The 27,896-nt window shown below is 36.5% G+C and overlaps 1 protein-coding gene across 10 annotated transcripts in view; it reads left to right on the top strand.

Moving 5' to 3' along the window:
- LOC137490698 (bis(5'-adenosyl)-triphosphatase-like) overlaps positions 1-27,896 on the top strand; it is a 746,092-nt gene that overhangs the window by 84,720 nt on the left and 633,476 nt on the right. For 6 of the 10 annotated variants that reach the window (XR_015502296.1, XR_015502300.1, XR_015502307.1 and 3 more), the window contains exon 1: positions 13,817-13,938. The exons of 1 other annotated variant lie outside the window; for it this stretch is intronic. The gene's annotated coding sequence lies outside the window, so the exon portion shown is untranslated. Of the gene's footprint in view, positions 1-13,662; positions 13,709-13,802; positions 13,939-27,896 lie in introns of those variants that run through there. 3 more of the 10 variants (XR_015502309.1, XR_015502302.1, XR_015502295.1) reach the window with 2 other exon arrangements.

Here is a 27,896-nt window from a genome sequence, read left to right as displayed (position 1 = left end):
TGAATGAGTGAATGGGGCGAGAGTGAATGAGAGTGGGAGTGAATGAGTGAGTAAGAGTGGGAGTGGGTTAGAAAATGTGGTTGGGAGTGTATCAGTGAGTGAGGGTGGAAGTGAGGGAATGAGCGAGGGTGACATTAAGTAAGTGGGTGAGGTTGGGAGTGAGTGAAAGAGAATGGGAGTGAATGAGTGAGGGTGGGAGTAAGTGAGTGAGAGTGGGAATGAATGAGTGAGTGAATTATGGTGGGAGTGAACAAGTGAGTAAGGGTGAATGGGAGTGAATGAGTGAGGGTGGGAGTAAGTGAGTGAGAGTGGGAATGAATGAGTGAGTGAATTATAGTGGGAGTGAACAAGTGAGTAAGGGTGAATGGGAGTGAATGAGTGAGGGTGGGAGTAAGTGAGTGAGAGTGGGAATGAATGAGTGAGTGAATTATGGTGGGAGTGAACAAGTGAGTAAGGGTGAATGGGAGTGAATGAGTGAGGGTGGAGTAAGTGAGTGAGAGTGGGAATGAATGAGTGAGTGAATTATGGTGGGAGTGAACAAGTGAGTAAGGGTGAATGGGAGTGAATGAGTGAGGGTGGGAGTAAGTGAGTGAGAGTGGGAATGAATGAGTGAGTGAATTATGGTGGGAGTAAACAAGTGAGTAAGGGTGAATGGGAGTGAATGAGTGAGGGTGGGAGTAAGTGAGTGAGAGTGGGAATGAATGAGTGAGTGAATTATGGTGGGAGTAAACAAGTGAGTAAGGGTGAATGGGAGTGAATGAGTGAGGGTGGGAGTAAGTGAGTGAGAGTGGGAATGAATGAGTGAGTGAATTATGGTGGGAGTGAACAAGTGAGTAAGGGTGAATGGGAGTGAATGAGTGAGGGTGGGAGTAAGTGAGTGAGAGTGGGAATGAATGAGTGAGTGAATTATGGTGGGAGTGAACAAGTGAGTAAGGGTGGGGGTGAGTATTAAAATGAAGGAGGGAGTGGATCAGTGAGTGAATGAGGGTTGAAGTGAACGAATGAGGGTGGGAGTGAATGAGAGAGTGAATGAGTGAGTTTTTATACTCTAGAAGAGTCAAAAACTTACATACCGCACAACACTCTTATTAAAAAGAAGAGAAAAGTAAGACCATGCTGCATTTCCCCCTTACAGTATATTCGTAAACAAACATAACCCAAACCCCTGGAATGTTTCTAAAAGCTGTAGAGATCTACACACGCCTCAAGCCTAATTGTGTTTATTAACTTCGAGAAACAGTGGAAGCCAGACTGTTTGGAGTTTTTTCGGAGTCTGCAGGAGAAAGACGTGGGCGAGGGTTTGAATATCAGCAGCTCTTTGTTTTACGAGTCTTTACGAGGCAGATACTGCGGCGACTTTAGCAGCCCTTGATGAGCCATTTAGCATGCTAATCATCTGACATCCTGCTCGTTAAAGAGCGCGCGAAACCAGAAGAGGTAGAAAGGAGTGGGTGAAAGCCAAGAAGAGTCTCTCTCGCTCCCTCCACGTCTGCTTTCCTTTGGGGGAGCCTTGATAAAAATGAATGCATTATTGCCTTTTCTCAGCCGCTCCATAAATTAAAAGATAACAACAACATGGATACGGCATGAAGATTAGTTTTGTCGGAGTACTTCTAATTATTTTCCGGCCAGCAAGCTGCGCCGGGCGCTTTGGTATTGATGAATAACTTTACGACGGCCTTCAACAAGCTGTGGAAAAAGGGGGGCGGGCTGGGGGTTTATGTGGAGACACGTTTTTTCCTCCAAAGCAGTGTTCGGTTTGGGAATCGTAAAAAAAAAAAAAGTTTAATTAGCAAAGCAATAAAATCAGAAAAAGAGAAATGCACTCCCTCGCAAAAGAAATTACATCTCCATTCCAATAGATCGCCCATAGCTGCGCTGCTGCCAGAGTCATTGTCCTCTTCCAATGCAATCCCAACAAGTTTTTAATTGCCGTAAACTCATGTATATTTATATCAAGTGTCATGTTTTTTTTGTTTTGTTAGGGAAGCAAGGTTGCAGCCCATTCATTACTAGAACTGTGTGTGTATGTGTGAGTGGCCCTGACTGTAGGTTCATTTCAACAAACACACACAGTTGAGTCTCCCACGTGTTTCAGACCTCATCCGTTCTAAATTCATATCAATAAATAAGACAGAATAAAGGCTCCTACACACCGGGAAGCTTTTAGTTTGCATTTCAAACCCAAGCGGTTTTCACTGGCGTCAATCTGAAGAGTTTGCAAAATCACTCCTTGACGTTAGATGGCGCTACACAATTTTAAGCTTCTGACACCCGCTTATAACACAGAAGAAGAGGAGGAGAGGAAGTTAACACACTTGTTGTTAAAGTTACTGGTGACTCGAACAAGCATGGATGGTTCCAGCAGCAGCTTCAGCTCTAGCGATTAAGAAATGATTATTGTTCACAGAGCAAGTGCTATTTACTGTAACTTCAGCAGCTCTGTGCACGTGAAGAAAAAGTGCCGATCTGATTGGTGGAGAAGGTTTTGACGCGGTACGTCAAAACAAAAAAACGAGCACACTCACATTGACGCCTATTATTTAGTCACAAGGCGTTAAACGTTGACGGAAAATGCGAGCAAAAAACGTCTCGGTGTGCACGGACCTTAAGACTCAGTCCCTCCGTCTATATTATGTCCACAATACTCATAGAATTGTGAGGAATGTTCTAGAAACCTCCATCATGTCCCTGATTTTTAACTCTTCATTTAGTACAATTTTAGAAGCATTTTTTTTAAAATACAGTTAAAAAAAAAATATAAAATCGGACGTTGGACTTTTTTTGTTTAACTCTTTTTACATGCAAGTTTTTGTGGTGTATATATAGGTTATTATTCATTCATTTTCTTTTTCAGCTTAGTCCCTTTATTAATATGGGGTCGTCACAGCGGAATGAACCGCCAACTTATCAATTTGTGCGTTAAAACTTAATTTTAATTTGCAAAAGCGAAAACTAAGTGCAGAATTAGAAAAAACAATATAAGTCGCATACCTAAAGATAATGAGCATAAATCAAAAATTGAAAATGCGTTTAGACAAAATCCATTTTTCCGCTCATATTTGAATGTTTTGTGTGCTTGCAGTATTTCCCCCCTCGCTCTTGTTCCCACCTTTTGTGCTTGCATTTTAGAAAAATGCAATTCGAGATTCATTGCATTTAGTTTTCACTCTCGCATGCTATAATTGTACACACAGTTTACGTGCATATTTTTTTTTATTCACGACCATGATACTTTAGGTGGGGATTTAAACCCATAATCTTGAGTCCAAATCACATAAATACATTAACAAAGAATTTGATATTAATAAATATGATTGCCATATGTGCTCTCTCTGTTCATATGACATTGCTTTGAACTAGAACAGTAGAGGAAAAAGCTTTCATGAATGTATGGCTATTTATAAACGCAACAATGCTTTTGGGTCTACACACTTTTGAAAACAAATTTTGTGGTTTTCTGTGGTTTTCTATTATTTTATTTTATTTTAATTATTTTATTAAATTTAATTACATTTATTTTTAATTAAATTTCATTTATTAAATTTAATTAATTTATTTTGTTTTATTTATTTCATTTTAATTTATTTTATTTATTTTGTTTTATTTTATTTTTTAATTAATTTAATTTAATTTTTGTTTCATTTTATTTTTATTTTATTTTATTTTAATATATTTTATTTCAATAATCCTGATGTTTTCTCTGTGTAATTTATGAATCTTAAAAACAGATCTTCTGTCACAGATCAAAAAGAACATGCATTACTTTAAATTACAATAATATTTATATATTTTTTTCTGTTTACTTTCCGTTTGTTGCAAATGCAGCCTATAGGTGAGCTTTAACAAATTCAACCCAAACCACTGGATTATATTGAACAAGCATTCAAAAGTAGATTTTGCAGTGTTTCTATTTCCCCATTCAATTGGCCATTCTATATTCATGTCATCTTAAATCCATGTGCCTGAAACATAAAGCCAGCATCCATTCTAATTTCATATAAATAAACAATATAACAACACACACCCTCTCAAGCCGCCAAACCAAGCCTACAACTCCACAATCGCAGAATGTTCTGGAATTCTCCATCATGTGGCGTCTCTCATCTGCTCATTTTCATGTAACCTTTACCGTGAGCCTCTCAATATCCTTCCAGATGGCCAGAAGAGCGACTTCCGTATCAAACGCTGATGGTGTTGGTTTTCGCCTCTTGCCAGACGCCCTTCAGTCACGGTGACCCCTTGCTCTCGCAACTCCATTTGGCTTATTTACCTTTTATTAGCACTCACCTTGGCCTTGACATTTCATCAAACGGCCCCGTCACTGATCTCGCTGGTTCGTGTTGCGAACAGGCCGTGTGTTTCCTGACAGACAAACAATCACACAGCTTGTTTACTCAGACTCCTGCTCGAACCCTTAATATAAAGAAAGCTGCACATGCTTGTCTGCACACATGAACAACATGGCAACCTCTCTGGAAATAATCTTGAAGGACTTTTGATATTAAAGTGGTGTTACTTTAAGAGTTGAACATTTTTTATTTGCATTCCCACATATTTAAAGTGCAATCAGCCCTAAAACATATAGAATTTGAAGCTACATGAAGGGCCACAGAAGAGACAGGGTTCATTTTTAGGCCCAGCTCCTACTCCTTAGCCCTTCCACTTACTCCTTCCCTTATTTCTCGGTTTGTGCGTTCATGTGAATGTTCACATTACATTTATAATGGTGATAATGTTCATGCATGGTCATGAAATTATATACTGGGTTGTAACCCTGTGTAGATCTGTGTTGTAATGATATAGCAATATTTGCTAACAATGTAACGTTTTTTTTTTTTGTCCTGTGATTTGTCCTGTGATTTTCAATATTTTATTTTCTTGTGATATTGTTTAGCGATTGAATTAGCGTAGTGTTTGATGTGCTAAATTAAAGATGCATTAGGTGATAGTCTTCAGAAACATTTGTTGTTGTGCTGGTTGAAAGTCTTCACATTCCAATAGTCATGATTACAGTAAATGATCTAAATGTATTTATATGTATTGTTTTTGTATTCTGAGTAAGGCATAAGACTAAAAAATGTTTGTCCAATTGAATAGAGTCGGGCCGACATCTTCCATAATTCTGATAAGTAGCCCAAACTGTCCGTCAGCAAATGTAGATTTGTCAGCCATGCATCTCTGTTCTCACAGATCTGACATTACCGCGTTAATGTGCACATGAGACAATCGCATTTGCCGTAAAATGCTGAACCAAAACTTTTTAAAATCCTGAATCAATATTAATTTACGTTACTTTTGCACGCTGGAGGAAGGACGACACCATGGCTGAAAGATTTCAGTTAGACAGGTAATGTCATGTTTTAAAACTATTTTAATTCCCCAAAGCTTATGTAGATTGTGTTGTTTTATGAATCGGTTATATGCACAGAAGTGTTGTTCAGCCACTGAAATCTTACAGGCCCCCAGAGACATTATAAATGGCCCCAACTTGCCCAACAATATATTTGACATTATAAAGGGCCCCACTCCTGGTTCACAACAGATGCAAGCACAGGTTTCCAGACTGACAACAGCAACAGGAGTGTGCCTGACTGCTAAGCCTAAAGGCTGATTTGAATCATGTTCTAAATGAAAGCAACGGCATGCAATAGAAGGACTATTTTCCATATTAAAAGGAGTTCAACACCTGAAATTTATATTTTATAAACAGCTTCTATTTCTTGCAGCTGAACAACCGGATAAACTGACAATGATCAGCTCAGGTACAGCTCATGTTCTTTTTTCCAGTGTTAAATGCTAATAATGTGAGCTTGAATGCCATTTCAAATGACATTTATTCCCATACTACTGAAAGCAGCAGCAGACAGTTCACCCTTAAATCTTGAAAAAAAAACAAAAAAAAAGTTCAAAATTAAAATTTAAAACTGTGACGGTGCAAACCAACACATTTCAGTGATTAAACAAAAACGTTTAATAACGTTAAAGAGGTTATTAAACCCTAAGTCTATAGGAAAACAACATGGGCATAATAAACGGGAAAAACAAATGTTGTGGGAGGTGAATTTCCCAGACAAAAACAAAAAAACTTAATGGAAAAAATCCCCTTTGGTCGACAACCAAACTCGGTCACCCAGTTGAGAGTAATTGAATAGATTTATTATAGAAAATAGTAGTTTTAAATGAGCATATCTTCAGGGTGGCCACAGGCCAAAATAACAAGCAAAAGAATCTACAAAGTAAATAAACTAAACCTATAGATTTTTAAAGAAAAAAACAGGAAGCTTACTTGTCCTCCCTAAACATAAACACAGTCAAAAGTAATCAAATAAATAGGCCACCCCAACAAGCTCAAACTCTCAAAAAGTTACACTCATGGACAGTTGTACAAGATTGAATGTTGGTAGTTGGCCGGAGGGGTAAGGAAATCCAAGAGCTCCACTCGCAGCAACTGTCACACCCCAAATGAGCTCTCCGAAGTCAGCCAGAAGTTCTCTTTTATAGGCCTCTGCGTCCAGCAGCCAATCAGAGCATGGATCATGTTAGAATAGGAGCCTATCGAATAACAGAAAACAACACAAGAAGGTGGGACAAAGAAAAAGACACATGCAATGCGCAACAAAAAAATCAATAAATGAACTTCAGTCGTAACAGAGGTTTAATATCTATTAATTCGATTGTAAACCTTACAATTTCGTTGAAGTGCAGTGAGTGCACTATTCTGCACTTCTGAATGGCTGTATTTGAATTTCTGTCATGTTTCGTTTGGTGCAAACAGCCAAATTGCTTATCACTGCAAATCTCATCAAGTAGTTTGTCTTCAGGACACGGGTTACAATGTAACCTGCTCACCTAATGTTTACGTTTGTAATATTTATATCATTTACTAATCAATAACCACCCATGTGGAACTCTGAATCTGCGTCTCAGTTTGGAGTCTGCTGCTACTGTCCATCGGAGGTCACATTTCCATCACAAATGCATACTTTAAGAGCCTTCCTGAACGATTAAATGAAGTATGCTGTTTTCCAAAAAGGAAACTTGGGTGCTGAAATATAATTGTCTAAACTGGCATTGGGCAGGTTTAATGACCAAAGTAAAGACAGACGTTCCAGCAAGTAGCGCACATTTTCAAAGCAGAATATTTGACTTTAACATTGTTGTTCAGATAAACAAGAATGTTCACTTAGCATGTTTCTTAAATATCTGCAAATATATTATGGTATTTTATGTTTTATAATAGTGAAAAACTTGCATACAGCACCTTTAAAGCTATAGTACTTATTATTGCCTAAACATTACAGTATTGAGTTTGGAATTTTTAGATGCTCATATGTACCTTTAAATACAGAAAAAGACTTTTTAGGTACTTTTTACTGTCCCTTTTTGCTTTGTAGCTTATTTCTGAATGTGTAGAATTCATTATTGATTAATTTGTTCATTTAAAAAAAGTAGAATTTTTATCCAGAAAGGCCACATAACATTGATTAAGTGTAACAGTATTGTTATCTTTAATCTTTATCTTAATCTTATCTAATCTTTAAAACAAAAAATGACAATAATAGGAGGGAATGTAATGTAATGTCTCAGCACCATCTTTGCTCATGAGTGTTTGCTGTAATGAAAAGAGCAGCGTACATATCTTCTATTGCTTACTTGTGAATTCTGTTGATGAAAGTAAAAAAAACAGAAAAATGAAGAGTTCAGATGCAAAACCCTCTAAATGCCGTCTCACATTTTCTTCTAAAATGAGTGTGTAGGTTCAGTAATTTCACTTTTATGGCCGTGAATGGGTCCTTTTCATCGCCTTTAAATAAGTGAAATAACTGAACATAAACAATGAATGAGAAATGCTCACTTCAGAAAGACATTTCAGATGTCACTTAAGAGGATTTCGCATTTGAACTCATTCATTCATTCATTTTTCTTCTGCTTAATCTCTATTTTAGAGGTCCCCACAGCGGAATGAACTGCCAACTATTCCAGCATATGTTTTACACAGCAAATGGTCTTCCAATGCCGCAATCTAGTACTGGAAAACACCCATACACACTCATATACACACCATGGCCAATTTAATTTATTCAATTCACCTATAGCGCATGTCTCAACCGGTTGAAACCCACACCAACACGGAGAGAACATGCAAACTCCACATAGAAATGTTGTCCAGTTAAGCTTTGGTGCGTTACACTATGCAAAGCGTGTCTGAGCCCTAAACTGAAGACACAACAGCAGTTTTAAGGGACTGTTTCATGTGAATTTATTAATCATTCTTACTTTTCAATGAATGCAAACTGACATAGTATATAAAGACGCAAACCCCTCTTACTTTAATTATATAGAGCTACTCAACATGAAAATGACTGTCATATTTCCTAGTTCCTCCAAAGACCTGCCCCCAAGAGGCTCTGATTTGTCAGCTAACATAATGTGCTATGATTCGTAGTTCACCTGGAAAAATGTCACACCATTACTAGCATGCACTTTGCGTCTGTTGTGAAAATACTGTCAGTCAGTGTAATAGGGTATATGCAGAGCTAATGTTTCTTCCCATACTGATAAACATCCGGTGAACGGTTAATGTAACTTTTTTCCATTTTATACGCTTTCTTTTACAACTTCAATGTTGTAATGTAATTAAAATATAATCTTTTAAATAAACTTTGGCATTCATTTAGTTGCTCAAGCGCTAAACAAGATGAAAATCCGTTTACACACACTCGGCCATCAGGATTCGCAGGCTAGCGCAGAAGTTCCATTGAATATACTGGGGTAAAACAAATGTTTATATTTTAAAGACATGGCAGAGAAAACTGTAATTTATTGCAGTGCTTCTTGTACAATCTGAGACCCACTTTATATCGGATATTACTCAGACAGTGGAGATTGCTGATTTTGTAAGGGCAAACGGAAGCGTTTAACCCGGGTTACTGACAAATTAAAAGTCCCCCTGCAAACGTCTGCACATACTCTATTGTTAGCCACAGCAGTTTGAGCCTGAATCAGACAGAAAATGAAGAGCACACAGCTGAACCTCACGCCTGATCTCTAAAATAAAACCGACAAGTGTCTTTCATATATATTCGAGTTATAAAGCAAGTTATATTCGCCTCAAAGCAAGAAGGTCGCTGGGTCACTGGTTCAAACCTCGGCTCAGTTGGCGTTTCTGTGTGGAGTTTGCATGTTCTCCCTGCGTTCATGTGGGTTTCCTCCGGGTGCTCCGATTTCCCCTGCAGTCGAAAGACATGCGGTACAGGTGAATTGGGTAGGCTAAATTGTCCGTAGTGTATGAGTATGTGTGTGGATGTTTTCCCAGGGATGGGAATGGGAAACGGCTGAATTACATGAGTAAATGTGTGTAAATCTATTTTTGTTCCGTTTTTAAATTAATTACAGTAATATTATTGACTAATGTGAAAATGTTCATCTGATTTATGTACGATGCCACTTGTACAGTATTATTTTCTGTCTTTAGGCAGAGATATTACATGAGAGACTTGCTTTGTTTACCAAATAAGGTGAATCTAGCTGGATTTGCATTTTAAACATTAACTAAAAGTTAAAAAGATATTATTTTTTGTTTCAAATTTTAAGGTTTAAGCTATGATACTCCCAAAATAATTCCGCAGAAATCCGCTAATTTTTACCAAAATTCTCAGCAGAAATAGCAAAAAATGTCTGCAGATTCCGTCTGGCCCCACTCATTGGAAAGAAACGCTGCTTCATTCGCACGTCTTTTATGCGATATTCCAGTTTTGCCAATAAAGTTAATTTGCATTTTTAGATGGAAACATAGCTACTGATATATGTCTTTCCCATAGACGTGTTTAATTTATAGGTTGGCTTATCAGATATTTGGAATAATCAAGGTTATATTAGTCACCACAGTTAAGAAGCTTCTTTTGTGTTGCGGAGATTAGCCGCGTGTTCATCCGTATTGTGAAAATGTGACCTGCGCCTGTTAATTGCCTGAGAGACGCTCAGTCACAAACACTATGTGCATGAAAACACCTGTCACCAGCATTGTCTCTGATCCGTGACCCCGCTGTGTGTGCGCGTGTGCGTGTGAGGTTCAAGGACTGGAAGCATGGCAGGCTACGGAAACAGGCATTGCCAACAGACAATTACAGAGGAAAGCTAGTGTGGTTGAGAGTCGTAACTACTCTCACACTGGGAAAATCGGAAGATGAGCCAAAAATCCAGCCAGCTTCCCAGCAGCCCCTTCCCCACTCGCTCATGCTAATGCCCAATCAAATGCTGTGAAATAGTACAACAACACTTTAATTATTGATGCTTGTTCTCCTACATGAGATGCTTTGCAGTGTTTACATGATTTGGATTCGCAGTTGGGCCACTCAATAAGTCCACGGTCAATAAGCGAACATGAATATGAGCTTTATTTCTCCCGTCTTTGACATGGATAAACGATCTATCCTGCGGTGAGGGGCAGTTAAAATCTGACATACATTTCAATTCAGATCAAATCAAAAAATATGGAACTGCATATTTTCTGCTATGAATATCATTTTATGGATATTTGCGAGGGTTTTTTCTTTCTCACAAGGTGTTCGATATCTTTTGTCTTCATATTGCTTTGCGCAATGGATCTAATGTGGTATAGTCAAGCTTGTTTGCTGCTTTGCTTTTACAGCGGTTTAATTAGATAGTCGGAATGCGTGCGTAATTGAAAGCTAAATTAAATTATTGTATTTGCTCAGTCGAGTTGCCTTGTGGGTATGCGGCGGTTTTCATTTCGCACTAGAGGCTGATGCTCTGCGTGATGACAACCTGCTGATGCCCGATGTACAGACGCGCGCACACACAAACAATATTAAAAACACAACATTAATTTAATCAACTCTAAGGCAATATGAATATCCTCCAGGCAGAGCGCTGCAACATTTTCGGTTATTAATTTGAGAGATTGTAATAACTCGACATGCTGTCTTCACCTGCAAATACATTATTTAACATTAAATGATTAAAAATGGAGTTCAATACTCCCTGTGACGCATCAAACAGGGTTGCTTAAAACTCATTTTATACTCATTTTACCATCACTCTGGGGAGAATTTTGATAAACTGAGACAGTATATGAACAAAAATCATGGAGATCCTCTCCTACATCAGCGACAGAAGGTTTATGTTGCAGGGTCGGAGTGGGACTCCTTTTCAGCCCTGGAGTTTCAAGCCTTAGGCCTGCCCACCTTAGTTCCCTACTGATTATATTAAAATAATGTAATTTCCAATTCAGTTTCTAATGAATCTCTATCTCGTTTTTTTCAAGGCCATAGCTGCTTTAGAACTTCAAATATTTTTCAAAAATATGAGAACATTATAGAGTAGCTAAATCTTCAACACTATTCCTTAAAACAGGGGTCACCAATCTCAGTCTTGGAGGGCCGGTGTCCCTGCATGGTTTTGCTCCAACTTGCTTCAACACACCTGCCTGGATATTTCAAGTATGCATAGTAAGACCTTGATTAGCTGTTCAGGTGTGTTTGATTTGGGTTGAAGCTATGATCTGCAGGACACCGGCCCTCCAGGAACAAGTTTGGTGACCACTGCTGTTAAACATCACAATGTCCTTTCCTGCAATATCTGAATATATTTTCTGTGCAAAAGTCTTCATAGATATCCAGACCTTTGTAACGGTGGTCACACAAAAATAAAAAATAAAATATGCACACTTATATAAGTAACCCAAAGAGTGTTATATGTCTTATTACTAAAAAAGAAAAAAAAGAAAAAAAAATTACTCAGGTGAGGTTTGAACTCAGGTTGACAGTGTTGTAACGCAACTTGCTGACCACTAGACCACAACGGCACTGTTAATCTGTTTCGTTTGATAATATCTTACCTATAACGCTGTCAACCCCGAACACACAAATAAAGAATAAAACAAGTAATGCACTGTTATCTGCAAGACTCTTTTAACCACAGTATCACTTTCCATTGATGGCTTAATCTTTTTCTGCCCTTATAGATTTCTGATCAAGATTTGTCAGATTTATTAATGTAGTGAATCATCTGATTTTCGTTGAGCAGGTGTATTATTCATTATTATTAACCAACCACACGAACGCAGGGAGAAGATGAAAACTTTAACAGAAATGCCAACTGATCCAGCCGAGGCTCGAACCAGTGACCTTCTTGCTGTATGGTGTCAGCACTACCTACTGCACCACTGCGTCGCCCTGTGTGTCTTTATATAATAAATAATAATAGAAATAATAATTCTAAAATTAAAAATAAATAAAAAATAAATATATATATATATATATATATATATATATATATATATATATATATATATATATATATATATATATATATATATATATATATATATATATAAATAAATTCTTTATTTAAATATTTGATATTCTCCACACAATTCAAGTTAGGTTTTTTAGATTTATCAGTTTAAACGTTTAGCAATATAACAGTGACCTAAATAATGTTTAATAGGTTTATAATTGTACCTCATTGTCAGGATAGACCCACACTAGATGGCTCTACTAACTCGGTTAGTTCTCTTGTGTCCAAAGAATATAATTTTACGTGCAATTTAGTCGACTCTGAATTCTACTGGTGGTCAGTCAAAAACTTGAACTGTAAAAATATTAAGCCCAGTTTAATTGAGCAGCCTAACATGCTTTAACATTCCACCCTGAAAAATATTATGCGTTGCTAAAAATAGTTTATCACTTTAACTTTCCCCTTCCTTAAGCATACCCCTTGTTTTTTAATTAATTATAAAATATTTTTTATATATTGGTATTATCATATAAACAATTTCATGACAATATCAAGTATTACATTTCAGGAGCTGAGCTGTAGCACTCAATAAATGAAGACATCAGGACTGATGACTTGCAGAGCATAATAACAAAAGTGCATCCTGCAGCTGTATTTATATTGTATATAGAGTGCATGTGGTCGTTATATGCGTTAAATGCGAAAAAAAGTGCACAGCCATGAACGCATTCAAAGGGATTTCATAATCGTTCGGCGGCTTTGTCATACATGCACATTATAGGACTGCACAATATAACTATACCTGAATGACGTCCAGAATGAAGCAGTTAATGCTTCCTGTGCACAATGTTTTCATTTATTTATTATTTTAATAAAAATATATTATACAAAAAATGAGGAATACAATACTTAAATCTTTTTTACATCAATGAAACAAATCAGTAGAGAAAAAATAATAGTAAAACAATTACAAAGGATATATAAATTACTTAATAATTGCTTAAGAAAAGGATTCCAAAATTGCATGGATCCGTATAGCTTTTTAATTTTTTAAGGTTTCGATATAATGCTTAAGATCAATTTTAAACAAATAAACATTAGGCTTATCATAGGACCATTTTTGTTTACATGGTACTTCCCATATATTAACATTAAATTAATAAAAAAATTTTGCTCCAAAGTTTTGTTAATATTATTATTGTATATCAAAAACATATATATATATTTACAAGAAAACAAAATTTTTAATTTTGTAAGTTTAAATATAAGATATTCAACATCAAACCAAAACATTTGGGGATATGTGAATTAAAAAAATAGGTGCTTTGGTTAAGATGACCTACCCACCCCCCACCCCCCTGCCCTTCTCAAAAAAAACAAAACAAAACAAAACAAAACAAAACAAAAACTTCGGATCGACGCAAATTACAGGGGTCAATCACCGGTACGGAACCGACACGGAAGAATCACATACATTCTTATTTTTTTCGTATATTTCACTTACTGTGTTCCGCATTTAAGACTTTTATTTTGAAAAGGCGAGCCCCAAATTGTTTACCGTCCGTTACTGGGCAAGGACAGCACGAGAGAGGTGTGTTCAAACTCGCCTCACGACGCAAACTGCAAGATTTACAGATGACACACTTATTCATCTCCACTCCGAAGAGGCAGAAGGTATGTTTAGTTACATCTTTTGTTAATTTACGATGTTTAATATGAAATTTGATGCGTATGTTTCAACAAACACATGCTGAATCGTGTCAAAGTCAGCTCAACTGTCATATATGTTCAGAGGTTGATATTGATTCCTGGCTTTGTGTTCTATGACTGTAGCTTAAAAATTACAAGGCAACACATCTCCATCACTCTTTTTGGTCAAGTTTAATTATAATTTAGCCTTTATCCACAACAGATCTTGGACAGAGGTTGTTACTCTGATTGGGTTTTATATTTGTCTTTGTGGAGCTCATTAATATTCACGACACAAACTATATTAGGTCTGTTTTGGACATTCTGATTTTATGGATATTTTATCGATTAATAAATGTGCTTATAATTATAATTAGTTTGGAGATATTATGAACTTACCATAGCCATAAACCTACTATGTAGATATTAAAAAAAACATAAACTTATTAAACAAGTGCATTAAATGTCACCTTTAAAAATATTAGTTAATTAATTAATAAAAACTGCTTTTATTCCAGCTAATAAGAGTCTGTCTACAAGAATACATATACAACAGTTCTGTCTGGTTCTCGAATCTGATTGGCTGAAAGCAGTGCGATATTCTGCCATATCAGAATTCAGACAGCCTCCTCACCCTTCTGTATTACTCCACCCACATAGAGTGACAGCAGATCAATAAACTCTCTACAGTAAATATTGCATCTGTTGGGCAACATTATGTATTTTTGAGGCTAATTGTAATGCGAGAATGTAGTTGTTGAGATTGCATCTATGCAGTTTATTTATAGGGATACTGCCTATTTTAAATATTTAGAAATTCTGAGATACAGTACGTCAACATCCATCAGCCTGTCATTGAGCTGAGCAAAGACAGTTGACATTGTCCATCCACAAGATGCCGACAGAGGCCGCATAATAAGCCCTTAGAGGAGAAAAGATCTGTGTACTTTAAAATATAAAAATGGTGAGTGACATTCTAAGTCAATCTTTTTTTTTTTTTATGTTGCAGTGCTGTATTTATACCATAGTAATTAAATTCAGTGAAGTAAAGTGAAACAGCCCTAAACTTCAGCAAGATAAAGTCTTCTATCAATTTGAAAGTTTTATAAAGCATTATCTTTTATCTATAAAGTATAATTATACAATCTGTGTTCATCTTAACTGAAAGCTACGCTGTGTTTGCTGGCGTCACGCATCACACACCTGTCAGTAAGTCAGCATGTCACCTTAAAAGGTTAAACTAATAACGCACACCACTTACAGAAAAGTTTGCGCTGTTATAATTAATTTACATTTTAATGCGTTTTGGTGCAATTATAGCCCTATATAAAAAAACAACAACAACAACTACTGAATGTTTTGAATGAGTAGTAATGTTGCAATGGCGGAGTGAATTTTGGTGTGATGCCCCGCCATGGAAGAATGAATGTAGCGAAAACCATTTAATAGTTTTAATAACTCATATCTAATAACGGATTTATTTTATTTTTGCCATGATGACAGTAAATAATATTTACTAGATTTTTTAAAGACATTTCTATACAGTTTAAAGTGACTTTTAAAGGCTTAACTCGGTTAATTAGGTTAACTAGGCAGGTTATGGTAATTGGGCAAGTCATTGTATAACGATGGTTTGTTCTGTAGACTATCGAAAAAAATATAGCTTAAAGGGCTAATAATTTTAACTTTAAAATGTTTTGAATTAAGATCTGCTCTTATTCTAGCTGAAATAAAACAAATAAGACTTTCTCCAGAAGAAAAAATCAGACATACTGTGAAAATTTCCTTGCTCTGTTAAAAATCATTTGGGAAATATTTAAAAAAGACAACAAAATACAAGTAATTCTGACTTCAACTGTATATAACAACTCTTATCTGGTTCTTGAATCTAATTGGCTTATATCTATGTAATATTCTTCCAGTAACCATACATAGTAGACCAAAGACTTTCCACAAAATGGCGACAGAACAGCATATAAAGCCCTTAGAAGAATAAACAGCTGGATTTCTAACTACAGATGATCAAATCATTATTAATCTGGTAAAAGTCATTCTAAGTCGATCTCTCTCTTTTGTATGTTGTAGTGCGGTATTTATACCATATAATTGTAGTGTGCGATGGGACTCTCATATCAGGAATGTGTGTTATGTTGGCAGAAAGAACGAAGAAGTACCCTCACGTGTTTAGCATTTTTCCTTATGGAAAACACAACAGCAATCTGGTAGTGATTTCGCTGCTCTTTTTCTTGGTTAATCATTATCCTGATTGCAACAGAAATACTGTAGCCTGTTATACTGTAACTTAGGGAGATATCTCTGTAGAGGAATGGCATTTCAAGTCACATTCAGCCTTATAAACTTAAAATGTCAGCAAAATCACCTGTTTTGTCTTCATTTAAGACATCACGCTAGAGAATCATTCAAATACTAGCTCTAAAGTGACGTTGGTGAATAAGTAATGGCTTCTGCTTTTCTGACGTCAGTTGCAGATGTAAATGAAAGGTGGAAGAAAGTACTTACTCATACAAAAGGCTTTTTAGACTCTCCTTGTTTGATTTTTTTTATATATACAAGATTATGCCGGTGAACTGTTGTATAAACCCAATGTCACACTTGTTGCGGGCCTACAGCCTCGTGCCAATGTACGCCTTCCTCCAGTGCCAATACACAGCCATATTGCACTGCTACTTGTGTGATATCATATTTTTTTTATCATAGTTGTTATATTTTTTTAAAGAGGAAATAATATTATTTGTGACAATAATAAAATATAATATATAGTCATGCAGGTCTTAAAAATGTATCTTTTCAAATTTGGATATAAAATAAAATGTTTTTATTAGAACAACATAATTTTTAATTATTTAAAATAAAATTCAAGTCGTGCTTCAACTTTCGTTTTTCTCCAGGTGTTTTTGAATAATTTAATATTTAGCAAAAATTATGGGTAATTGAAATTAATTCATGTTTTGTAATTCTTTTTCATCAATATTCATCCCCACTTTCAGCTTAGGGGTCGACCTTCATTCCTGCTTTACTTAAAAAAAAAACAAAAAACAAGAACAACAACAAAAAAATTGTAATATACATACGCTTTCTCTTAGCTTGACTGCTTCATTTGTACATATTTGTACATTCAATAAACCTTTTCTTTTATTGACCTTCACAACTGTTCGTTCAGCAAAACACAAAGAAGAAATTTCGAGCAACGTCTTGTGTAAAAAGAAAGGCTTGTTATCCATTCCCCTGATCTCTTCGCCTGGTGTTCAAGCTTTATGGAATCTTTCCTTTTAGCCACTACATGAATTCCCTCAAGCCTCTTCCTCTGTCTGTAGTCATTATTGTGTTCACCATTTAAGACCCCTCAAATCCCCTTACAGTCTGAAGATAGATTCCTCTTTCCCTTACAATAGCAGGCTTTCTAAAACACCCAGTAAAGTAATCTCGAGGACCTCTCTGGCCCCCACGGCCCCTCACCTGAAATCGCCCAAAGCACAATTCGTCCCAAGGTCTTAAAGCAGACAATTAGCACATCACGTTCTGCTCTGAATTACGACTTTAAAGAGGTCTCTGAAATCATTCATGTCGCCGTGTTTGGATTTTTATTTAAGAGTTCTGTGTTAGGCTGTGTGCTTTTTCTTTCCAGGACCGAATCTTTGAGTTTTGCTTTAGGGTTATTGGGTAATTGGCACCACTGAAAGACTGCAGCCAGCGCTGGAGCACATTTCTTCTGTTCTCCATTCAAGTGATGTGATGCTCGCGCATCTTACTCGAGCACCAAGGTCACACAGCTCACTTAGTTTCCAGCCTAAATTACTTTTCTCTTGTGTTTCAGTGGACTGTGTTTTGCTCCTAATAGAGTTTGGCGAATTTATGTTTTCCTAGACCTTGGTTTTTGTTTTAATGTAACCCGTATACTTTACCCCCCCCCCCCCCCACCCCCCCACTATATTCTGTCGATTAAAGTAATTGCTGGCGAAAAATCTGATACAAAAACAAGTGGTGAAGTTCCTCAAGGGCAGCGTTGAGGCCGATACAAAACACGGAACAAAAGGTCTGCTGTGTCTGCAGATAGCGGGATCATCAGCTTGTGGAAGGTCGAGGAAAAGGTCGTCTTTACCTTTGAGCGTTTTGAGCTCGCTTTGAGGTAGCCTCTTCATCCACACGCTCATCGAACATCACCTACGCAGGGCACGAGAATGTATAAGAAAAAGAACAACTCAGGATGGTTATTGATTTTTATCTACCTCGTTTAATTCAAGTAACACTTGAAAGTTTTGACAAAAATTAGCAGTCACACAGACTAGTATAGTCAAGTGTTTTATAAACAGTTACGTCCAATTCTGTATCATACCCCTATGCCTTCCTCTTGTAATAAAGTATGAAGGGGTAGAGATGGAAATGTTACCCCAAGGAATAGTACACTACTACTACACAAACAAACGTCATGTCGTCATTAGTGCATGTTAGGCAGGGGTTTTCAGTTCATTTATATGAAAGTTGAGTGTAATACACTGCACAATCATTGACGTGAATATCCCTCATGAATTAACTGAAGATACTTGTTTCAATGTTCTTCCAACTTACCAATTGCTCTGTATGGACAAATTGCCCGATGTCATGCACTCCAGCGCCAAGACTGTTAATACAATGGATTCCTTGCAACATAAAAAGCACAGCACACTGCTCTTTACTGCTGTCAACAAAATGTTAGTGTTGTGCGTCTTGCTTTTTCGGTGTGATCGGTCCCTCAAAAGACCTCAAAAGAATACAAGCATTCAGGTTTCCTTAAGCATCGCTTTTATAACTGGTGGATCATTTTGCAAGATGCATGTTTTGTGTAATTATACAGTGCTCATGTTCATGGATGTAACCATAAGAAAACAACATTACGTTATACCAGACATGCTGTAAAAATTTAACCTTGACACCTCCAAGCAACAGAGAATTGGGACACTCGTACAACTTTTAAGTGCTAGGGGTAAGTTAGGCATGTCCAGACTCGGTCCTGGAGGGCCGGTGTCCTGCAAAGTTTAATTCCAACCCTAATCAGAAACACCTGGGCTAGCTAATCAAGCTCTTACTAGCCATTCTAGAAACATTCTTGCAGGTGTGTTGAAGCAGGTTGGAGCTAAAATCTGCAGAACGTCGGGGTAGCACGATCACCTCACAGCAAGAAGTTCGCTGGTTCGAGCCCCGACAGGGTCAGTTAGAAATTCTGTGTGGAGTTTGCATGTTCTCCCCGTGTTCACGTGGGTTTCCTTCGGGTGCTCCACTTTCCCCAAAGACATGCAGTATAGCTGAATTGAATAAGCTAAATTGGCTGTATAGTGTAAATGTGTGAATGCAAGAGTGTATGAGTGTTTCCCAGTGTTGGGTTGCAGCTGGAACGGCATCCGCTGCAAAAAAAAAATATGCTGTATAAGTTGGCAGTTCATTCCGCTGTGGCAACCCCTGATTAATAAAGGCACCAAGCCGTGAATGAATGAACGAACGCAGGGAAGAAATAAGATACACCCCGATAGTCCCACCCAAAAGACATTCCATGTGAACAGAATTTAAGATAAGTCATTTTGGAAGCATGGTTGTCATGATGTTTGATTAAAGATTATAAGGGAAAATTAATCAACACAAAATAATTATGTGCACAGATGCAATGTTTATAACAAGCACTACTATACACTAGGGCTGTGCAATTAATCGAAAATCCGATTTCGATTTCGATTTTGGCTTTTAACGATTATGAAAAACCATTAATCGAGATAAGCGATTATTTCATCACGTACCACCCCCTTTCAGTTCTACACGTGTGAAAACTCTTTGCCTTTGCAAAGCAAAGTTCCACGTGAAAATGACTAAAAGCATGTGCTGTAATGTAACTTTTGCAGCATGGGATGCGCATCATTCATATTTTTAAAAGCGCAAAAGAGCATTTGCTGTTGTGTGTGTGCGCGCTGTGCTTATCTTCGTACAGGTAGTGCGTGTGTGTGTATGTCGGCGCACGCGCCGCGCTTAGCCTCAGACAGCAGAACACACACACATCTAACGCGGTCTTAATGTGAGCGCTTTAATGGTCAAATACATGCACATTTGTGTCAGAGCGCGGTGTTTAGTGATTATTCATATTAACCCTAATTTGTGTAATAAACTAACAAGTTGTGAATCAAAAGACACGTGAAAGAGAAACCATATCAGAGCCGCACTATTCTTAAAGTGACAGCGTGTGGTATTCTTGCTGCTGCCGACTGTTTTTATTATTATTCAGTAATAAAATCAAAAATACAGTGAAGATGCTTAAAGCACAGTTTAAACATAACAGATTTAATAACTCATTTCTAATAACTGATTTCTTTTATCTTCGCTATGATGACAGCACATTATATTTTACTAGATGTTTTTCAAGATACTAGTATTCAGCTTAAAGTAACATTCAAAGGCTTAATTAGGGTAAATAGACAAGTCATTGTTTAACAGTAGTTTCTTTTGCAGACAATTGAGCTATTAAAATAGGTTTCAAAATATTCAAACCTGCTTTTATTCTAGCTGAAATGAAACAAATAAGCCTTTCTCCAGAAGAAAAAAATATTATTGGAAATACTGTAAAAAAAAACCCTCTGTTAAATATAATTTGGGAAATATTTATATATAAAAATAAATTCACAGGAGGATGAGTAATTTTGATTTCAACTGATAATCGTGATTACAATTATGACCAAAATAATCGTGATTATGATTTTTCCCATAATCGAGCAGCCCTACTATACACACATAAAATATGAAGAGTACATTTTGATTTCAGTCCGACTTTATATACAAATTACTTTTCATTTGATTTGATTTATTTTTATTATTATAAATACATGTTTTTTTTATACTTTTTCTCCTCTCTGCTTTGGTTGAATTATACAGTCAAACCAAAGCCTTTCACACTGTTTTAGTTTCCGGCAGCTTTATTAAACAGTTTTTTTGTTCATTTCCACGTTTCTTTGTTGTTTTTCTTTTCCAACCCTTACACCTCTATACCCACTTTTTTTTTAGTCTTCTCCTCTCCAGGCTGATAAAGATCATCTCCAAGGACACAGTACACGTTAAAGCAGCCTTTTGGCCTTGATCTCTATCGGTGTCACAGACATCATGGGAAAGAGCTCTAATGATGATAGAACTGCTAATTTGAAGGCAGTTATTGCTGACACAAACAGTGCTTATACTGATTAGAGATGCAATTTAGAAAGTTCCACCTTCAAGGCAGGATCACGAAAAATCATTAATTACTCTCCGAGGAGTTTTCTCTTCCTTCCGAACCAATTTTCAGTTTCTGCGAGTTGCAATCATCCTTGTAGAACAAGAAAGGTTGGTTTGACCTCATATCGGATGGCTAATTAGTACTAAACCTTACTTTTCATCTTCGTTCTTTTGTTTAAATTGTGATTATTAGATTTTTTTGTTCGTATATGTATGAGAGTTTGCTGAAGCACATTCATTTTCCACTTTGAAATTAATTTAGCTAAATTGTTTGATAGGAAGCAAGTGCACGCAGCTAATCTCAATTAAATCACAATCTGTGTTTAAATACGATTCTCCCTCTCCTGAAATTCAATTCAGTCTTCATTACTTGCTCTTTCACTCTAATTTAAGTGTGAAAATTAACATTCAGGAAATAAACGCGATTATTTAGATTTAATTGATTTTTTTTCCGGGTTTATTTTTAGTACAGGTTTAGTTTTTAATTTATCTCCTGCTACTCATATTATTACTTAATTACATAACATTTTTAATTTTCCTGTAGTTTTATAAATGTTTTTTGTTGTATATGATAACTTACGGAAACACATTCCACTTCAAAATTAATTTAGATAAAATTTTTGTAGCGCACATGATGCTATTCATTTGAGGATCTGAGCAGCTCTTTCTTTCTTTCTTTCTTTCTTTCTTTCTTTCTTTCTTTCTTTCTTTCTTTCTTTCTTTCTTTCTTTCTTTCTTTCTTTCCAGTCATTCATTCGTTTGCTTGTTTATTCATTCATTCATTAGTCAATTCATCCGTTTATCCATTTGTCCATCCATACATTTGTCTGTAAATTCATTCATTCATCTATGCATACATTCAGTTGTTTGATCGTCCAATTATTCATTCATTCATTCATTCATTTGATCAATCAATATATTCGTCCATCTGTCCATCCATCCCTCCATCCATTCACACACAACTACCCACCCACCCATATCTTTTGTTTCTCCATTCATTTATTAATCCGTTTGTCCATCTGTTTATCCATTCTTCCATATATCTGTCTGTCTTTCCATGCATCCATCCATCCATAATTTTGTTTGCTTGCTTGTTCTTTCTTGTCCATCCAGTCAATCATCAATTGGTTTGTTCTTTATATTGTTTGTCTGTCTGTACATCTGTTCATTCATCCATACATCCATTCAGTTGTTTGATCGTTCATTAATTGGTTCGTTTGTTCGTTTTGTTTATTAATTCATTAATTCGATCAATTTATTCTTCCATCCATCCGCACACCCAACTACCCACCCAACCAAAGGTGGGCCCATCCGTCCGTCCGTCCGTTCATCCATCCAGTCATTCATTAATTTGTTGGCTTGCTTGTTCTTTCTTTTGTTTGTTTATCAATTCATTAATTCGTCAGTTTGTTCTTTCTTTCTTTCTTTTTTTCCATCCATACGTTTGTCTGTACATTTGTTCATTCATCCATACATCCATTCATCCATTCAGTTGTTTGATCGTCCATTTGTTGGTTCCTTTGTTTTTTTGTTCATTTATTCATTAATTTGGTCAATCAATTTTTTCGTCCATTTGTCCATCCATCCATTTTTTGTCTGTACTTTTGTTCATTCATCCATACATTCATTCAGTTGTTTGATCGTCCATTCATTGGTTTGTTTGTTTGTTTTGTTCGTTCATTCATTCATTTATTTGATCAATCAATTTATCCATCCATCCATCCGCACACCCAACTACCCACCCACACACATTTTGGTCCATCCATCCATCCATCCATCCATCCATCCATCCATCCATCCATCCATCCATCCATCCATCCATCCATCCATCCATCCATCCATCCATCCATCCATCCATCCATCCATCCATCCATCCATCCATCCATCCGTTTGTTTGTTTGTTCTTTTATCCGTTTGTTTATTGATCCATTTGTCTATTTATTTATTCATCCATTTGTCCGTCCATCCAGTTCGTCCATCTGTCCATCCATACGTCTGTCTGTACATTCGTTTATTTTATTTATATATCTATTCAGTTGCTTGATCGTCCAGACTCACATTCCACTTTATAATGATCTAAATTGTTTGACAATAATACCAATTTATATCAGAATCTGCGTGTTCTCTGGTAAATCCAGTTCTCTGTCTGCAAACACTATATGCTGAAGTTCATTTCGATCTCTGTTAGTCACTCAGTTAGGCTCATTAAGGTATGAAAATTAACATGCAGGGTCTAAAGCGCATTAATCCAGATGTGGCTCTCGTCAGCGCAAAGGATTGAGATGTTGTGAACACGGGCATGATGGGAAAGCCAGGACTCGTGCGTTCTCATTTCTCCACATGCCTTGATGTGAGCTGATGAGAGAGAGCTGCATGTTGATGAAGGTGTGGGTTGTTTTTTGTAGGATGGATGAACGTTCCCGCTCAAGACAATGTTTCTTCTGTGTTTAGGAGAGATTGGAGCACTGTCAGCTTCACGGCAGCAGTGTGGAGGAGGATACAGCATCCAGTTACAAACTGAGCTTCTGCTCGTTCTTTCTTATTGTTCACACAACATTTTTTTACACCGTAGTTTACAGCGTTGAGTAAACTTTTAAAAGTAATATATTACAAATTTTTTTAAAGAAAAAAAAACACATTTACAGTACACTATCTAACAAAAGTCTTGTCACCTTTGCAAGTTTTTAGGAACAACAAATAACTTGACTTCTAGTTGATCATTTGGTATCGGAAGTGGCTTATATGAAAGGCAAAGGCCTCTAGATTATGCTTATTTCACCAAAATAAAATATGATCATGACTTAATTTGTATTATTTAATTAGGACAGTAAGGTCTGACTTTGCTTAGACAAAAGTCTTGTCACAGAAATAATGTCCAGTATAGAATATAAAGTCATGGTCCAGTGGAAAAAGAATTAGGATTGTGTATGATTCCTCTGAGCTTAAAGGACTGCATCCATACATCTCTGCAATGACTCAAATAACTTATTAATAAAGTTTTCTGGAATAAGTAAACGTTCTTACAGGACACCCAGAGTTCATCAAGAGTCTTTGGATTCATCTTTAATGCCTCCTCCTCCGTCTTACCCCAGACATTCTCAAAATCAATAATGTTCATGTCTGGTGACTGGGCTGGCCATTCCTGGAGCACCTTGACCTTCTCTGCTTTCAGGAACTTTGATGTGAAGGCTGAAGTATGAGAAGGAGCGCTATCCTGCTGAAGAATTTGCTCTCCTGTGGTTTGTAATGTAATGGGCAGCACAAATGTCTTGATACCTCAGGCTGTTGATGTTGCCATCCACTCTTGCTCGCCCCCATACTGAATGTAACCCCAAACCATGATTTTTCCTTCACCAAACTTGACTGATTTCTGTCAGAATATTGTGTCCATGCGGGTTCCAATAGGTCTTCTGCAGTATTTGTGATGATTAAGATGGAATTCAACAGATGATTCATCTGAAAAATCTACCTTCTGCCACTTTTCCAAGTGATCAACAGAAGTCGAGTTTATTATTTTTAGAAGTCAAGTTATTATCTTACAACTGGGATCAACGACAAGACTGTCAGGTAGTGTAGTTACTTAAAAAAGTGACTCAATTCAACCTTATTTTTTAGCCCTTTTCACAATGATTATTTAGTTCAATTTTAATTCATCTGTAGCACTTTTACTATGTAGAATGTGCCAAAGCAGCTTAACATAGAAGTTGTAATAAATTAAAACTGTGTTAGTCCAGTTTTCACAGTTGAAGTTCAGTTTAGTTCAGTTCAGTGTGGTTTAAATTTCACTGTTGAAAGTCCAAACACTGAAGAACAAATCGATGGGCAGCTCCACAAGTCCCAAACCAAGTAAGCCAGTGGCAACAGTGGCGCCACTTATTCTTCCTAGGCAGCTCGAGTTTGTAATGCATTGCTTTTAAAAGTAACTTTACCTAACAGTTTATAAAGTTACTACCTTTTAAAGTCACTCTAGATTATAATATATAACTTTTACATACAAACAACTGAATGTTTACTTATACATTTATAAATATTTATATAGCAATATAATCTTGTTTTGGGTAGCTTAGTGCTTAGCATTCTTGCCTCACAGCAAGAAGGTCACTGGTTCTGGTTCGGTTGCTGGGTGAGTTGGCATTTCCGTTTGGAGTTTGTCTGTTCTATCCATGCTTGTTTGGGTTTCCTCCAGGTGCTCCAGTTTTCCCCACAGTCCAAAGACATGCACTGTAGGTGAATTGGATTAACTAAGTTGACCAACGTGTACTGTATGTGACTGTGAGACCATATAGGTGTTTCCCAGTACTGGGTTGTGGTTGAAAGGGCATAAGTTGGCGGTTCATTCCACTCTGGCAACCTCTAACAAATAAGGGACTAAACCAAAGATAAATGAATGAATAATCTTATATTCATTTTAAAAACAGATTTATAGTGTACTCCATTACCAGATTATTTTGCTTGTTTTAAGGAAAAACTCATTTATTTTTGACATATTTTTTTCTTAAAACAAGACAATATTTTTTTTGCTCATGTAGAAAATGCTTCTTGATGTAAGAATGTTTTGATAATTGAAATAGTAACCAGACTAAAACACACAGCATATTTTGTTACAGTGTACCTGTTATTTAAAAGTTGTATTTTGAGAGGTTTTGCAAAGTCTTTAGCTATCTCTTACTGTCGACTGGTTTTGGCCTTGATTTTCTTTCTGAGTTTGCTCTGTGAGTTGATAATACAGTTTGAAAATGTCAGCAGATACATTTTTGAGTATTTTACAGTACTGTAAAAAAATACAAGCTTACATGTTAGAAAAAGCTTTTGCGGTTTTGGTGGAAACAATTTTTTTCATGACAAGGTTGATGTTTGCATTGAATTGCTCTACGGGGCAGTATGATCCTCACTGAGGATAATTACAGGGACACATTTTTGATGAATAAATATTTTTGTGCAGTTCTACAACATTAACTAACTAACTAACTAATTAACTAACTGAATGAACGAACGAAAGAAAGAAAGAAAGAAAGAAAGAACGAAAGAAAGAAAGAAAGAAAGAAAGAAAGAAAGAACGAAAGAAAGAAAGAAAAAAAGAAAGAAAGAAAGAACGAAAGAAAGAAAGTTACAATCTTATCCAGCATACGTTTTACGCAGCTGATGCCCTTCCAGCTGGAATCCATCTCTGGGAAACATCCATACACACTCATACACTACATACAATTTAACCTATGCAATTCACCTAAACCACATGTCTTTGGACTGTGGGGGAAACTGGAGCACCCGGAGGAAACCCACGCAAACGCAGGGAAAACATGCAAACTCCACACAGAAACGCCAACTGACCCAGCCCTACCTATGACAGCACTACCTACTGTGCCACTGCGTCGCCCCAAAAGTACATTCACAAAGATTATATTACACATAATGATAGACATAGTAAAACATGGCAACTCACCAAGTGTTTACATGGTGGGATTATTACCTGATGGTCTGATGACTCGAAAGCCAATAGATTGAGGTTCGGCGAAACGACATTAAAATAGCCTCTTTGTCTGCACTCAAAAAATGTGACAATTATTTTTATTATTTTGTGACAATTTTTTAATCCTTTTATGATCTATCTACTTGTCTTTGAATAATGATTAAGGTAACGTGATTGATTTGTATTTTGACCACATAAAGGAATTGTGTGGAACCCAGCACATGAATGTTTTCCTGCACTGAAAAAAAAATTCATTGGATTAATTAATTTATTTATTTTATTTATTTAAAAAAAATTTTAAGGTAGGTGGTTTTAAACAATTAATATGGGCTAACTTAAAAGCAAACAATTAGGTTGAACATTACTAAATTCAATTTGTTCATCTTAGATTCAGCTAATGTAAATTGTTTGCAACCACTAACCTTAGAAGAAAAAAAGAGTAGCTACAATGAATCAATATTTTTTTCTGTGTGCAGCTGCAATCACTGTTCCTCACATCATCGATAAATATCCAGTTTGCACATGTCATCAGAAAGAGCTTATGGGCGATTGCTTGTTTACTTCACTTCATATAAAAGCCATAGTGGCTATTTGTCAGCCGCAGTAGATGAACAGCTTCCCTGTGGTCCAGAATGTTCCTCCGTCACTGCGAGGAGATTATGTGTCCTGTATGGGATGTTTGGTGGCATCTTTCCAGCATGTGGCTGCGAGGCTATTGTTAGGAGGCCTCCAGAAAAGACCGCACCGAAATTGTAGTCAGTTTTTATAAGCAGCGTCTGAAGGAACATTCAAATCGGATGTTGAAAGCCTGGGGAATTGAATCTTTTTATGCCGCGTTATGTTTTGCGTCCTACATTGAATTGACGTGTGTTATCCATTTGTTTGGAAGGACTAATTCTGCATGGAGCAGTGTGTTGGTTGGTGTTTGGTGGGAAGGCAAATACAGATTTTTTTTATTTTTATTTTTGGAAGGGCACTGATAATGTAAAGTCACTGAGCTTTAGGCCTCTGGCTGCTTCACTTTAAATCAGATGTGATCAAATAAACATCTCGCTCATGGAGCAAAACCTGCTCACTTTACTTTAGGGTTTTCATGTGTCTGGAGTAGATCATCTTGAGTTATTAATTCTCAAGGTCTTTTTTTTTTTGGTCCATCACCCAGTTATGTTTAAAAAAATAAAATAATAATAATAGTAATAATAATAGCAACAATAATAACAACAACAACAACAAC

The sequence above is a fragment of the Danio rerio genome, chromosome 11, assembly GCF_052040795.2.
Source record: "Danio rerio strain M-AB ecotype USA chromosome 11, GRCz13ab, whole genome shotgun sequence".
Lineage (NCBI taxonomy): Eukaryota > Metazoa > Chordata > Actinopteri > Cypriniformes > Danionidae > Danio > Danio rerio.
The sequence above is the reverse complement of the archived record's forward strand: the minus strand, read 5'-3'. Positions and strand labels throughout refer to the sequence as shown.